Genomic DNA, 16,952 nt, shown 5'->3' with positions numbered 1-16,952 from the left:
TCTGTGTACTGTGGCCTGAGATGTGCTCGGGAGAAGGGGGAGGAGAGTCTCTTGGAGGTAAAATTATGAGAATTGCAACTTGAACCCACAAGGGGAGAAAGTACAAAGTCAGCAACTGTCTGCCCCAGCCCCTTCTCTCACGGACATCCAAATTCAAGCCCTTCTTGTGACATATGGGAAAGGAAGGTTCTGGAACCACACAGCCGGAGCACGAATCTCAGCGGCTTCTGACGACTGATGGCCTTTGAGAGAGCAGCTGCCCTTTCCTCCTCTGCTTCCCCCGCTGTGGGGTGCACCGTGGATCCCCACTTCCTAGGTCTATTGAGAAGTCCCCTGAGTTCATGCGGGTAAAGAACGTACAGCAGCCCTGGCCCACAGCTTGCACCCATGCATGGTACCTGTTCCTCCATGTCAGGCACTGGCTAACAATTCCCAGGTGTTATCTCAAGCCTGGCACCAGCCTGGCAAAGTGGGCTCAGAGAGGTGCAGTGCCTTGCCTAGATCACACAGCCAGGAAGCGCTGAGGCTGGGTAGGAGCCCAAGGCTCTCCAGCTTCATGCCTGATGCCCTGTCCCCAGCACCCCCGAGCTCCTACCCACATGTCCTTGTCCTGAGGCCTCCACTTCTCACAGCTCCTCCTTCCCTTGACCAGCTCTTTTCTCCTTTTATCTTCCACAATGAGAATTCTTTTCCTTTTGACCAGGAACAGCCAAGCCTTCATTTGCTGGGTCAGTCTTAAAGCTGCTCGCGGACCCCAGCCTTTCTGCCACCCTTGCTGCCTTCCATCCCAGCCTAGTTTCCTCCATAAAGTCATTGGGGAAGCAAAGATTCTTGATGGCATGAGACAGAACCGTAACTCAAACTGGGGAAGCACAGAGAGTCCACATAAACTCTCTGAGCCTCAGTTTTCCCTTAAGTGTAATGGGGTTTAAAGGTACATGGAGTACAGTTGATGTCAGGGTGAAAGGAGGCAGAGGTGCATGTCCAAGCCTTAAGAACTGTGCGGGGCAGGTGATAAGCACTCATGATCAGCGTTCTGGTTGTATTATTATTGTTGTTGTTACCGCTACTCAAGGGATGAGGGTCAGAGACACTGCCCCATCCTCAAAGAACTCACTGTTAAGAAGGAAAAGCATAAATACGTATACAAAGATAAGTAAACATCCCAAGATCACAGTAGCCTACGATACGGCACAGCCAGAGTGCATTTTGCAGTGTCAGAGTGACACAACACTGCAGTCAAACAGGTGTACCATGATCCAGCGCCACAGTGAGAGCGAAAAATTACACAATCCATTCGTTCCGCAAACATTTACCAGGTGCCCACCATGGGCCAGGCGCCGTGCCAAGGCATCGGGGCTGCAACAATGGCGAAACAGACGTCATCTCTGCCCCTGGGGGACTCCCACCCAGCAGAAGAGATAAACCCAGAAAAAACAATTATTGAAGTTCAGTGGAGCTCAGAAGAAAAATTGTATTAGGCCATAAAATGTCTGCCAGAAAACAGAGCTTAGTCTGAGGGTGTAGCCAGCAAGGCTTCTTTCCCGAAGAAGTGGAGACTAAAGGCCATGAGAGTCGGCAGGGAGAGCAGCTGGACGAGACCTGGAAAGTATTCCACATGGTGTTTAGGGGTGATGTCTGCCTTCTACCATAAGGCAGAACAGCCGAGGCTCAGTCCAGAGTTGAAATGTGTAGGGTCTAATCCCAGCTCCACCACGTGCTAGCTGTGACCTCTCAGCCAATATAAAACACCTCTCTTAGCCCTGGTTGTTTCATCTGCATAATGATCACGATGTCAGTACCTCACTGGATTAGGTGAAATAACAAATGTGAACTACCTAGCACAATACCAGTCAATCCTATTTTAGATGCAAGTAATAGAAAAATAAATATAAATGGTTTAAAGGAAGAGGAGTTGTATTTGTTTACGTAACTGAAAAATTCAAGGGTAGATCTTTGGATTTCAGGAAGGGCTTGATCCAGGAGCTCACACAATGTCACCAAGGTTCAGTCTCTCTCTGTTAGTGCCTCTTCTGGTATGGCTTTCCTTTGGGGCAGGCTCTTTCCACACCGTGACCCTGCAGCTCCGGGCTCATGCTTTCCTGACTCAGTAAGTCCAACAGAAAGAGAGGTTTTCTAGTATTTCCAGGATGAGCCTCAGGATTGGTTCTCACTGGACCACCTTGGATCACGTGTTTATTCCTAAATCCTAGGCCCATGGCTTACACTCCATGCATGGTACCTGTTCCTCCATGTCAGGCACTGGCAAGCAATTCCCAAGCGTTATCTCAAGACTGGCATCAGCCTGGCAAAGTGGGCTCAGAGAGGTGCAGTGCCTTGCCCTAGATCACACAGCCAGGAAGTGCTGAGGCTGGGTAGGAGCCCAGGCTCTCCCGCTTCATGCCTGGTGCCCTGAGTTACATGCCAATCTCTAGAGCCTGAGGGAAAGAAGATTTAATTCCATCCAAACCATATGGCCAGAGAATCAGGAAGAGTGGTTTCCCAAGGGAATATTAATGTACTATATAGAAGAAAGGCTACCAGAGAAAACAGGACAACCTCTGTCTACCATAGCAACCACACAGAGACACAGGGGGACCATGGGCAGTGCAGAATCATCCCTCAGTGCCACCTCATCCTACCCTCAGCCATGGCGTGAGCCTCATCACCCATTCAGACATCCTGGTGACAGAAGGACAGAGAGGTTAAGAGAGCAAATTCCGGGACTAGACAGCCTAAATGCAAACCCGCGATAGCACCTTCCAGCTGTGCGACCTTGGCAAGTTTCCTGAGCTCTCCCTGCCTCTCTCCTTCGCTATAAAATGGGCCTAACAATAGTACTTACCTCGTAAGGTGGTGGTACGGCTGAGATGAGGTCATATAAATAAACCTCATGTAAACTCATTTTCATTCAGCACCCAACTGTGTGCCTCACGCTCAGCTGAGACTTTCGTATAGTCCTCATCTAATCTTCATCACAGACATGAGTTTTTGGACCCCTGCACTTCGGGTGAGGAAACTGAGGCTCAGAGAGGTGCAGTGACTTGCCTACAGTCACCCAGCTAGTGAATGGCTGAGCTGGAGCCCAGTCCCAGGCTTTCAAATGCAACATCTGAGCTCCCGCCACGCTCCACACGGAGCCAAGCCGGGGAATCTGACAACCCAGCAGCCCAAGTGGAAAGAGAGAGCAGGTTTCCAAGGAGAAGGAGGAGAGGTGTTGGGAACATGCAGTTATTTACAGGATGCCGTGTGGGCTGCTGCATGCGAGAGGGAGCTGTCCTGAGGTGAGGAGGGAGCGGGAGAGGCTGGGTCCTCAGTTTCCTCATCTAGAGCCAGAGATGATGATGGCAGCCCCTCACCAAAAGTGGGCCGATGAAAGGACATGGCAAATGCGCAGCGCCTGCGCACAGCAGATTCTCAGGAAGGTGAGGGAGTGGGGAAGGGGAGGACCAGCTGGGGTGTGATTAGGTGGCTGTTGTCTTCATCAGTAGAACCAGAGCCTGACCCAGGGACCATGGGCCTCAGCTTTCCCAGAAGTGAGGAAGGAACCTGCCTGGATCCTTCACCGCAGGCCTCTGTTCTCCAAAAACGGCAATTCGCTAAGGAAACTCAGCTGGCAAACGCAGTCAGAATTTAGGACCGGGGACCCGAGAATTGAACTAAGGACTCACAGCAGATTCTACCTGCTTCTTAAAACCCCTTAAGGGCCCCATCTGAGTCTGACGGCATCCAGGCCTCTCACCAAGGCAGATGAGACCCCGAACAATCTGGAACTCCGTTCCTATCACATTCCCTGCCACCTGGGCTCTATCCCATCCCGGGAACAAGCCGAGCTCCATCCCAGCTCAGGAGAGCGTCCTTCAGGCCACGCTTTGTGCCCCAGATCTTCAGCATGGGCCTCATCCAATTGTTCAGGTCAAGCTCAGATGTCCCCTCCAGGAGTCTTTCTGGGGCATCCCTGCCCCGTCTTTCTTTCTCAGAAATAAAACTGGTTTTATTTCTGTACAGCGCTCACCACTCAGAATTATCTTTCCATTCACATATACTCCTTGACTTATAATGGGGTTGCGTCCCAATAAACCCATCATAAGTTGAAAATATTGTAAGTTGAAAATGCATTTAATACACTGAAACTACTGAGCATCATAGCTGAAACTAGCCTACCTTAAACATGCTCAGACACTTGCGTTAGCTTAGTTGTGCAAAATCAACTACCACAAAGCTACTTTATAATAAAGCGTTGGATATCCCATGTAATGTATTGAATGCTGTACTGAAAGTGAAAAACAGAATGGTTGTATGGGTTCTCGAGGTATGGATTCTACTGAATGTGTATTGCTTTCACACCATTATAAACTCAAAAATAATCATAAGTTGAACCATTATAAGCCGTTGTAACTGTTAATTGCCTGTCCACTCCCACGAGAAACATCCCATTAGGCAGGGCCCTCCGCTGCCTTATTCACCCTGTATTCCAGCTCAGAGACATGGCTGGCCCAGAGCACGTGCTCAGGGAGCAGTGTTAGGTGAATACAGAGGTGCTGGGCTCTGCTGGGTATGGGCACGATGGTTGATTCCAGCTGCTGGTTGCTGCATGCCTCCCAGTGCCACGGCCTGTGTATACACTGTCTCAGCCCAACAATGTGCCTGTAAGGAAAATGTCAATATCCCACTTTGCCAATGAGGAAACTTAGGCTCAGAGTGGAAAGTTGACTCGCACAGAGTCACCCAGTGAGGGCGTGGCAAAGTCTGAATACAAACCCAATGCCCCTTCCTGCCATTCCCTGGGGAAAAAAGCTCTGAAGGACAGTACGTAGTAAGAAGTGAGAGAACTCCTTTGGAGAGACCTTCCTGGAGCCCCAAAGTGCTCAATACTGAGAACTGGGAGTCGTGAGCTGGTACCTGTGGTGGAGATGACCAGAGCACACCCATACCTGGCTTACCTCTCTTCTGAGCACAGATGACATCACTCTTCCCAGCCCCTTGCAGCAGGCAGGCCCAAGGCACTAGGCCTGGCCAATGAATGGTGAACAGAAGTGTGGCTATCTGTGAATCCACGAAGATCCTGGCAGGGAGCATGGACCACTCCATCTGGCCCATTTGAGGAGAGCTACATCAAGGCATGGGCAGGGTGAACAGATCCCACAAGTATGGCGCAGCTCTTGGGGGCCAGTGTCAGTGGGGAGCCTGAGGGACGAGGAAGGAGCAGTTGCCAAGCCTAGAGAGGAGAGGGTACAAGCGGGAAATGTACACAATAAGTTACACCAAAAACATCCCAATGACAAAATAACACCCTGATGGGGCCGAAGCATGGAAGCAACCTGTGAAGTTACAAGTTCTTCACAAGTGGGCTGCAAAACGCGAAAAAGCTTCCGACTTCAGCGGAGAGGCACTCTCTGATGGTGCTCTTTTCCTTGCCTCTAATCCCTGCCAGTACCTCTTTGATAAAACCCAGGAAAGCCAAAGCCTGTTGATTGATCTATGGGCAGCAGCCTCCTGGGCATAGGGCAGTGGGGGAAGGGGGGAGGGAAGAACTGGAGGAGGAAACAGAAGCTAGCCTGAAGCATCACTCTCCAGCTTGGTGGCACACGGCTCCCTCTTGCTACCACAGAAGCCACGTGTTATGATGGCATCACAGAATGATGGAGCCTCCATGAGCCTCAGCAGCCAGCACAGTGTCCCTCCTCCAACTACAGCCTGGCATACTCTGATCGTCAGAGTGGGAACCAAAACTAGATAGCAAAATCAACAAGCTAAGGAGACACATCGGAGAGGCTACTGCAAAGAAAAAAAAGCATCTCTGGAAAATATTTGAAACTTGATGACTTGGAATCAAAAGGCATAGGCAGAGCAGAGAGGTCTTGAAATTATGCAGTCCAAAAAACACCCTGAAAGTCACCTTGGGAAGGCCTGTGGGGCCAAGAATAAGAGGTCTTTCAAATGCATCAAATGGAAAGAGGCCAGATAAAGAACCGGCAAGATGCTTCATGGTCACGGCTCTGAGATGAAAAAGAGACATCCAGAAGATCTGAGGAAGCCTCAGCCGCAGTCCCAGCTGAGGAGGACCTCAGGGAAATCCCTGTTCCCAAATGGTCTCTTGGAAGTAGGGGCAACAAAAGCACTGCTCTTGGAGGCAAATGTTCCAACTCCAATTGACAAACTAGGTGCAGACAAATTGCCAGAAACAGATGGCACCCGCCCAAGAATGCCGATGCCACTCAAGGGTGAAATTGCAGAGCCGTCAGCCAAAAATATGTGCATCTTTGAGGGGTGTGGAGATGAGAACTGGGATCTGTGGATATGATGTTTGGACTTTGGCAAATCTTTCATCAATCACTACCATTGTGAGCTCCCTCTCTTTCAGTCAACGTGACCATGGGGACCAGCTTGTGTAGGTCAAGATGCGGCTTAGAGATAAACGATAATCAGCTTCTTCTTGGAATGTGAGAATATTAAACGGTGGGACTTCCCAGGATCCGGACCTGCCTGATGAGAAGTTTTCTGAAGTAGGGAACAGACACACAGCTCCAAAGTTACAGATTCCAGCAGGTCCCTTCCAGGCGGCTGAGACGGAAACCTAACTCAGAGCAACTGAAGTAGAAAGGCAGCATTTATTGGCTCACATAACTGAAAAATGCATGAGCAGGAAAAGCTTCAAGGCGCATCAGGACCTGGGCCTTCAAACACTGTCATCGGGAATTTGTCTCCTGCCCTTCTTTCAGCTGTGTGCTTCTCTGCATTGGCATTGCCCTCGAGCAGGCCCTTCCCGGGTGGTGGCAAACCAGTCACCAGCTGCTCAGGCCCGCATTCTGCCAGTCCTGTTAATCCCATAGAAAGAGCCTCCTTTGGTTAGGCACTGTGGCTCATGCCTGTAATCTCAGCACTTTGGAAGGCCAAGGCAGGAGGATCACTTGAGCCCAGAAGTTCAAGACCAGGCTGTAGCCCCAGCTCCTGGGGAGGCTGAAGCAGAGGCTCTCTTGAGCCCAGGAGGTTGAGGCTACAGTGAGCCATGATTGTGCCATTGCTCTCCAGCTTCTGTCTCTAAAAAAAGAAAGAAAAGCAAAGAAAGAACAGTCTTTTTCCCATTGGTTCCAGCTAAAGTCCCAGGGCTGACTCTCATTGGCTTAGCTTATGTCGCTTGCCATCCTAGAGCCAATCACCATGACCAGACAGCTATCCAGCACTCTAATTGGCTGGCTATAAATCTAATGCCCACCCATGGCAGTGGGACATAGAGTCACCCCACCCAAACCACAAAGACTGGGGGTAGAAGAAGAAAGGAGCTCCAAGCAACACCAGGCAGGTCAAAAATGTATTATCACCACAGTAAATTACACCAGAAACATCCCAATGACAAAATGCTATAGTTGTAGGGCCAGTGCACGGAAGGAACTCATGGGGTTATATGTGTGGGTAAGAAATAAAATTTTAAAAAAAGGATTCAGAAGGAGCAAATGCAAGATTTAAACAAGGATGCCAGAGCTATTATGACTCTCTGTGGTCCAGAAAGTGGCCTCAGTCTGCAAATCCTGCTCCTGAGAAGGGGGACCTCAAAACCCATGGGCCAGGACAAGCTATTTCAACCCCAAGTAGGTGGGGACAATGCCAGGCCTGTATTCTACCTCTGGAAATATTGACTGACAAGCCACAATCAAAAAGGCCTTGGGCTTGATGTTGGGGATTCAGGGGCAAGCAAGGCATGCCCCTGCCCTCAAGCAGCTTAAGATCCAGCAGCAGGAGACAACCAAAGTGAAAAAAGGGAAAACAGGCACACTGAGGTGTGCTCTCCCTGCTGCAGAGCCCTGTGGGAAAGAGTCGGGGTAAACAGGTTGACCAAGGAAGTGGAAGTCAGATCAAGAGGTGCCCTAGTGGGTTTGGACTGAATGCTGCAGGTCATGGTGAGTCATCAAAGGCCTTTTGGCACAGGGGCGACCAAGCAGGGTGAAGCTTCTCCATCTAAATGGAGCCAGATAAAGGCCCAGCAGAGAGTCACAGAGAGAATCAAAAGGCTGGCAACAGGCCTGGGAGGGAGATGGCAGAGGGAAGGCTGGGAAGCTGAAGGTGGGGGGAGCCTTGATCAAAGTCAGGCAGGGGAGCGAAACTGCTTGCTGATGCTGGACCCAGGTGGGGACAGAGAGGCCCTGTGAAGTCGAAGAGAATGTTGCTTTGTTCAGCTTCCACCGGGAAAGGTGAATGTGGCACACACGCACCACCATGTCATTTATAGAACCACGACCCCCTCAAGAAGGAGCGTAGGCTGGAAACCGGAACTAAGTCACTGACAAAGAGGTTTCGGTACAGTCCTGAGTAACAATCACAAAGGAAGGCAGAGGGTCACCTGGGTGTCTGGGGATGCTCCTTAATCATTCATTAAACAACCACTTCCTGAGGGCCTGTTTGGGGCCTGGCCTTTCTCTGGGCTCTGAGCCCTGAAGCTGGCATGCCCCTGCCTTAATCTGCCATAGCCCAGTGCCTGCTGAGAGCACCCTGCCCCTGAGTGTGTTTGCTCCGCAGTGTCCACGTCTCCTACTGGAAGAGACAGAAATTTGTGTATTTTCTCACCATGTATCCCCAGCAACAAGAGTTCTGGCATACAGTAGATGCTCAGTATGTGTTTGCTAAGTAAAGGACTCCTTCTTCTCCAGCGAGTCCCATCCTCCAAGAGCTCACAATCCAGTAGGGAAGTCAGCCAAGAAAGCGACCTTAGGTATAAAGCTTAGTGCTACAATGAAGGGGTCCACAGGGACGCGTGAAAGAAACCCTGGTTCCGTCCTATTTCCCAAATTAGATTTTTTTAATGCTCTAGCTGAGCCATGATGGTCGAAGCGAAGGCTTGCCACATGCACAGAGCAGACAAAGGCAATCCAGCCAGAGCAAACAGCACAGGCAAAAGCTCAGAAACATGGCTGAGGTTGTGGCGTGTCCAAGAACTGTAAGTCATTTGGTGTTGATGGGGCACAAGTGGCTATGAGACTGCAGAAAGCCGTCAGGGTCTGATCACAGAGGGCCTTCAAGGCCGGTTTAAAGGGCCTGGATTTTATACCGGAGGCAATGGGAAGACGTTAAAGGATTTAACGTTAGTGAGGATCCTTTTGATTGCAAGTAAACAAACAAACAAACAAAAAACCTCACAAAACTTCAGGTGGCTTTAAACGACAAACAAAGAGAAGAGACAAAAGTAGAAGCCCAGAATGGAGTCTCTCTGGCCCTCTCGGCTCCTGTGCCTTTAATTGATCTCTGGGGCCGGGGGACCAGATGTGCTATCAGTCCAGCCCAGGTCATGTGATCCACCACTCATGGCTCCAAATGAAATACACAGCTGGGCTCCTCCCAAGCCGACTCCACATGAGGGAGGCCAAAAAGCTGTGACCACAGCGTGTTTTAAGGAGAGGAGTGATGCAGTCAGATCTGTGTTTTAGAAAGCTTCGATTCTCCTACAGGTCTGGAAGCCAGTTAGAAAGTAAAGGAGAAGGCGAGAGCAGAGGCAGGTGTGGTGGTCGGAGGCTGGTGGTGATTGGAAGTGAGCAAAGGCCTGCCCAGAGGGAATTTCTTAGGTAAGTCCTTAGGGCGCAGCTCTGAGTCCTGACCTTCAGCTCCATCAGTTTTGATCACCTTGAGACCTAGAACATCCAGCCCAGTCAAGGACCAGCCTGTGACGAGGTCCCCATACGGGGTGCCCAGGCTCAGTTTCTAGAAACCCCCAATCTCCCTCAGGAAATGTGGCCACCTGCAGAGACACGCCAAGTTCAGATGTTGTTGCTGCTGCTTCTTGGCGGTGTTACCCTGAACAAGGGCTTAACCTCTCTGAGTCTGAATATCCTCATCTGAATATAAAGCGGAGGTAATGGTATTTAAGGTAACGGAGGCGAGAGCCTCGGGATTAAATCAGATAAAGATTATGAATCACCTTCCCCTGTGAGACGCTCAGTCAATGAAAATCCCTTCCTCATCTGCCCTTTAAGCTTTTCCCTGGCTTCATCTTCCCGAGACCTCTCCAACCCTTTGCTTGTTTGCCAAATAAAAGGGGGTTTGGTTTTATTTTGTTTTTCTGCCAGAAAGAAATAACTGGAGGTGGAGCGGCCCAGAGCAGCCATTTTTAGATTTGTGGGTGGCAAATTCTTCCTGTTCTTGGGCCTGAAGTCTATGTCCCCTTTCGACTTTCATCAGGCAGTTCCCATTTGGGGACACAGTATCCTAGGCCCCTATGTGCAGGAGAGGAAGGGAGGAAGCCAGCAACAGGGGAAGAGAAGGACTATCTCCCCCATTTGCCTCTGAGCTTTAAATTCTTTCTTTTTCATTCCAACTTAAATACATGCAGGGAGCTTATGAGGCATAGTTCTTTGACCAAGATGATCATAAAAGGAGGTTTTGTCTAATGGTCGCGGTGCCCTGAGCTCCAGAAGAAAATACTAGGCCTTGCCTGGTTGTTGGAGAGAAAGAGAGAATTAATATTTGCTGAGGCTATGCTGCTGTTTCCTAAGCAGTGTTTGATTAGAGCCACACAACCACCCTAGGAGGTAGAAATCACTCCCCCATTTCACCAATGGGGACACAGTCTCAGCGCAAAGTCACACACCAGGGTCACGTGGGAAGGGGCAGAGGATTAGCGAGATTTAACTCCCTGTCTCTGCGTGGCCAGTGCCTGTAGCTGCCAACAACCTGAAACCTCTGAGATGACTTGGATGGCCCCAGAGCTTTCGTGCATCAGGAGCAGGGGGTGCCAGCCACTCCTGCCCCTTCCCTGCTTTCAGCCTCCAATTCCATCTGGCTTGCAAGCTGTGTGTGTTTGATTCTCCTCCTCAGAGCTCTGTCTTCACTGAGACTGCACTTAACATGTTGTATGGTCATCGACTATTTGCCGGCATCTGTCTCCTGCTTGCTTCCGAGTGCTTCTATCAGAGTCTAGGATCTGGAGAGTGTGAACTGGTCCGTGTGTTAGCGCTCACTTTGTTCCACAGTGACGGCATTGGCATCTCTCAGTGCGGAACAAAGTGGGGGAGAGAAACTCCGAAACTTCTTGCGCACTTCTGCCTGGGAGAGCTCTCGGGGTGCTGTAGGCACCCCGTACATGTTAGATAAGAGAATGAGTGAGTGAAAAATACCTGCTACATAGGGTTGTTGGGATGATGTCATGGATATCAACCTTTTAAGCACACGTCTTAAAGGGTTGATATTCATGACATAAGCCCGACAACCCTACGTAAGTATACGGCTTAAAGGGTTGATATCCATAACTTTCTTAAAGCAATGCCTGGCATACAGGCTGTTTAGGATGTGTGGAGCTGGGTGCTGAGTTATACCTAAAAAAGAATACTTACCTAGGAGTGAGAAGTTTCATTAACTTGTGTGACCTTGAGAAAATCCTTTCCCCTTTCTCAGCCTCTGTTTCCCCATCTGTAAATTGAGGATGCTGGGTTAGATGACCAGAAAGTTATCTTTTCATTACTGGTTTTTTAATGCCTGTCCCATTGTCTCCCTCATCCAACCCTCCCCCAACCACACACACACACACACACACACACACACACACACACACACCCGCTCGTCTATTAATCTCCACTGCCCCCTGGCACTCTCTCTCTCTTTCATTTCCTTGACCAGAGGCCCCATAAGCTTATTAACTTCTGTTGTCCATGTTCCTCCAATATTCCTGCTTTAACAAAACAACAACAATGTCCTTTTGAATTCACTTTTATCAACGAGCAAGATCTGTTTTGTGGGCCAGAGTGTGCTGGTTCTAAATGGAAAGTAGAAGTCATTTCCACCTCACTTACTCCATAAATGCAGGGTTCTGCCGGCTGCCTCTGCACCAAGATGGAAAGAACATCTATCTTCACAAATGTAGGCGACACCATAGAGGCAGCCCTTCAAGGGACAAGGGAAAAAAGCTTTCCATTCCAAAAGGAACAGGAAGGCTGGAAACTAAAAATTCCTCCTAGAACAGGAACAAAATCACACTCCAGGGTCACTTCCAACTTCACGATTCTTGACACTGAGATTCATAGAATTTAAGCTTCTAAAGTTGTGAGTGAATGTATAATTAGTTGATTTGAAGCTTCTATGAATCCTCAAATATTCTGTGGTTCCATGATTCAGTTTTTCTATAAGATGAGGGTCCAGGATCTTATGATTCTCTGACTCTATTGACCCAGGGTAAGGTTTTTTTCAGTGGATGAGTCAGAAACACCTGGGGAGCTGGGCAAAAGATGCAAAATCCTGGGCTTTCATAGCAGAGATTTTGGTTTGTGCCACGTGGGATGAAGCACAAGAATCTGCAATTTTTTAACAAGTCCCCCACTCCAGTGGTTCTGAGTAGGAGTGGGCTACTCTTTGACATATACTGTTGTAGGGAGCCTATAATTCTGTGATTCTAAATGTGATTCTAAAATGGTCTTTTGCATGATTCTAGTATCCTGCAATAACTGTTATTCTATTTCCCTGTGGCTAAGAAGATTCTAATGTGTAAAAACTGTCTTTCCAAGCATGAGTTTCATAGGTGAAGAGGAAAAGGGACCAAGCTTCCTGAGGGTGGACAGACATTCAGGAAGGGCACCCTCTTGAGAGCAAGGAAAGCAAACTTTGATGTTACACAGATTGTCCCTGGGCAAGTCCAGAGCTGGGACTCTGGATGCTTGACTGGGGTCATTGGCTGGCTCTAGCGAGAGGCCATCAGAGAACAGTTCTTGATGGACAGGGAGATCCAAACACATCTTAAAGAGTTGAAAGGACTGAGGTTGGAGGAAGGGAGATAGAAGTCATAAATGAGAGCTAGAAAAAGAACCAGATGCAAGAGGGGAGAGATTTGTTACCAGAACATTCTTCCTTTGATAGGATGAGGGGCAAGGGGACCGCAGACTGATGTGCAGACATGAAAATGCAAGGTTTCAGGAAAGCACCGGATGAGAAGGAGCTAGCCATGTGAAGACATCTAGGGGTACAGTGTGGGCTGGAAGAGGACTGCTTTGACATGCTAATGAGTGCCTGAATCTGGGAGGGTGGGACAGGATGAAGGCTCACGCGGAAGACCTCTGAGGAGGTGCTGGGCAGATGCTGGGTTGGGAGAGAGGCTCTGAGTTAGGGACAGGGCTTTGGGATACGGAGGAGCTCCCCAAGGGAGTTTTCACAGGAACTCCATGCACCACCAATGAGTCAGAGTCCAGATGTTGAGCCTGGTACTCTCTTTCTGTGAAACAAAAGTGAAGAATGAACCCAGGTGGCATGGTTTCTGCCTGCAATCCCAGAGCTTTGAGAGGCTAAGGCAGGATTGCTTGAAGCCAGGAGTTCGAGACTAGCCTGGGCAACATAGCGAGACCTTGTCTCCACTGAAAATGAAAAATAAAAATCAGCAGGCTTGGTGGTGCACTCCTGCAGTCCCAACTACTCAAGAGGCTGAGGTGGATCACTTGAGCTCAGGATTTTAGGGCTATGATTGTACCACTGCACTCTAGCCTGGGCAACAGAACAAGACCTTGTATCTAAAAAAAAAACAAAACAAGAATGAAGGGTGCTGGGGCTTCTGCAGCTTCCCAGGTGGGATAGGAGCCAGCACGTTGGAATAATCAGGGCCCCTCTGGTGGGGGCAGAATATATAAGGAGGGGTCAGTCACTCTCTGTGACATATTTTGCCTGCATACCTGCCCAGTGGTAATGACACATTCATGGCTGTACACACACACCCTTACTGCCCTACACAGTAGCAGTGACATATGTTTCAGCCCCTTGTGACACATCGATGCCTGCAACCTTACCACTGATGGTTACGCAGCACTATACCATTTTATACTGATGGTAACACCCTGTCATCTGGGGCATCCCTGGTTGACAGCAGAACTTAGACGTATACTAATATACAGAAATGGTGACAGGTCTCCAGAGTCTTTGTGCCTGGCACAGTCTATGTAAATGGTGCCCCCTGTGGTTGTGCAATATACAACCTGCACAGCCGTGGTGCTCTTGCCTTACAGCTAAATGCTCAAGAAATGCTGCTGACTTACTCTCCTCTAACAACACCCCACTTAGGTCTATACCATCACACACCAACAACACACACACCAGTCACTTCCCATCAGGAGGGAAAAACCACCACACACTGAAAATCACAGACTCACGCCTGCCCTGACACACACTGATGATGACACCCAGTGCCTGTGTCACTGCACAAGAGTGCTGCCACTCTCCCACACTGCTGGACACTCAAATACATAATTGCACACTTATGGGTTCACTTTCACACTGTGCCATTCCATGTTGAAGGAGGCAGACTGGGACCCTCACAGTGATGGCATCTGGCTATTGTCAGTGACAAGAGGGAAGGCACTTATCAGATGAGCGAGGTGGCCTAGAGCCCTTCTCTGTGTACCACCCCCACAGTTCTGTTTCCTCGGGCACATGGCCAACCTCCCAAATCAAGACCAACTCTGCCCCTCCAGGCTCACACTAGAATGACAGGATGTGAAGTCAGTGTCTGGAGCATTTCAGTGTCTCCCTGCACCCACCAGTGTAACTCCCAGCAAGCTCAGGACCAGTCAGCAAGCTCCAAATTAGAGCTGGTGCCTGGCATTTCCTAGCCACCCCCTCACCTCCCACATGGCATCCAGGATGCCCTCTGGTCTGAGGCAATTGCAGGGAACAAATGGGCTGACCTTTGGACAGGTGCTTTATGCAAGTTTTCTCACTGATCACCGCATTTATGTTCTCTGACAGTTGTCATTCCTCACGCATTGTTCCTCAGTCCTCACACAAAATGCTAACATTAGCTCTCTTGATTGGCTTCCCACTGCACACTCAAGGCATATACATACCATCTTACAAATCTGTTCAAATCTGGACCCCTCCTCCTGCCCCAAGGGCTCATAAATAAAAGCGGAAATTCAGCTCTAGCTAGGATAAGTCACCTGAAGCAGAGCCACATCTATATTTGACCAGGTGACTCTTAGAAGCTGTCTACAGAGCAGGCTCGGCAAGGACCTGAGCTGGGCCCGTTTGTACTCCCGCGGGATTACAGATGCAGGAGATAAAGGAAATGCTGGCAACCCACATGACACAGGACCCCAATCTGGGTGTGAATTCGTGGCAGGTTTTTTTTTTCCTTTTAGTGAGAAACTGGAGAACAGGGAAGACTATAAATGCCAATGCAAAAAAAAAAAAAAATCTGCAGAGCAAAAGTTACATTTCCATAGGCTGTGGGATGTGTCAGGAGAAAAGCAGCCCCACGTGCTGGAAGGACCACAGAACTCAGTGTCAGGCAAGCTTGGTCCGGAACCCTAGCTCTGCCAAAGACTCATTTTATCTCCCTGGGCCTCAACTTTTCCATCTTGAACGTAAGCACTTGTATAAATTAAATGAGGAAATGTAAATTATATAAAGCACCAAGGTTGATACCTGAGACATAATAAAAACTCAAATATTCACTATTATTAGTAGTATTTTAATCATTAGGAAATGGGTATCATTCAGTCACTTTTTCAAGAACAGGGCATTTGGGTAACATGTCAGGGCTGGTAACACTGAATAGGGAGCAGGTACTCATCTGTTCATCATCTTTCTTTAATGTTTAAAGTGTCATGATTTACCCCCTCGTTGCTCAACAAAATGGAAGTCACCAAAACCTGGCTGAACTGTCTTCCTATTCACCAGTAAGATTTTCTGTAGTGAGACACAGTGCGTGTCAGCGTAGGCAATTTTTTATAGTCTCAAAGATGCTTGGGTTCAAAAAGGGCTTTAGCCATCACCTGGACCATCTTCCCACTCACCTGCCACCTTCCAGAGATGGAGAACCCACAACCCCACCTGGGGCAGTCCAGGCTATGGCTGGACAGCTCCGATGGAGAGCAGATCCTCCTCTCAGAGCTTCCTCCTGCTTCGTTTACCTTTCCCCCATTGCCCTAATTCTATCGCCAGCAATAGAAAAAGCAATAGTACTACTGTTCCCCTGCCACAGTTATTCATCCATTCAAGCCCTTCCTTCGCACCTACTTTGCCAGGCACGTTACTAAGTGAGGGAATTATAAATTAAGCAGGAATTGCCAGCCCTTCAAGGGCTAATGCCCACTCAGTGTTCTTCCTTCCAGGTCAAAGGTCTTCAAATCCTTCAGCTTTCCCTCATTTGACCTGATTTCCAGATGCCCACCAACAAACAAAGCCCCTCCTCGCGCCTGACATACTCAAGCTTCTCGAAGTCCATCTTAATGTATGGTTCCCAGAACTGAGCTCAGTATTTTCCTTAACCCTCAGCTGAATTTGTAGCCCAGCTCAGTTGACTTCCATGTCAAAAGCAGTATCAGTTGTGGAAAAAACCCAATTGTAACCAGAGTGCTGCCAGCCAGGTCCTATTTACTGAGCATGTTCTTGAAGCGCATGAAGAAAGAGGGGACGAGGAGGACTGTGACTCTTGAAATGACATGATGTCAGATCTCTATGCTCAGAACTCCCCTCAGGCATTAGTGGAAAGTCTAAGTCACTCTAATCAAAGAGCCTCCCTGCCACTGCCATCTTCCTCTTAGTATCTGCCCTGGGAAAGGGAAGAAAAATAAAGAATAAGCATTCTATGCTGATGGCCCAACACAGTGCTAACCATGGAATGCAGCCCTAAAGGAGGGGCCTTCCTTACACAAAGCCTGTAAGCGGAGAACAGACACAGGCTTCAAAAGGTGATTCTCCAGGTGCCGAGGATGGGTTTACCAGTGGCCTCTGACTTACAGGGGCTCTCTCACTTTAAGGCCTCTGCTGTGATCGTGTGTGAAGGGATAAGTTCCCTGTCATTGGAACAAAATCACATCTCTGCAGCTCTTGTTGCCCCTTCCTTGGAAAGAAGACATCCTCTTAGAAGCAGAAGTCATCGCCACCCTGACATACCCTGATGATGTAGCAACTCCTGCAGATCTTTCAGAGGCCTTGTGCAAGGCCCCTCCTTTCTGAAGCCATTTTTCTACACATCGAGCTGGATTGAAGGG

General features: G+C 49.0%; 1 protein-coding gene across 1 annotated transcript in view; it reads left to right on the top strand.

The window, feature by feature from the left end:
* CPLX2 (complexin 2) overlaps positions 1-16,952 on the top strand; it is an 81,558-nt gene that overhangs the window by 55,021 nt on the left and 9,585 nt on the right. The window lies entirely within an intron of this gene.

Source organism: Saimiri boliviensis, chromosome 20 (genome assembly GCF_048565385.1).
Source record: "Saimiri boliviensis isolate mSaiBol1 chromosome 20, mSaiBol1.pri, whole genome shotgun sequence".
Lineage (NCBI taxonomy): Eukaryota > Metazoa > Chordata > Mammalia > Primates > Cebidae > Saimiri > Saimiri boliviensis.
Note: the sequence above shows the minus strand (reverse complement) of the source record. Positions and strands in the feature narration are given on the sequence as shown.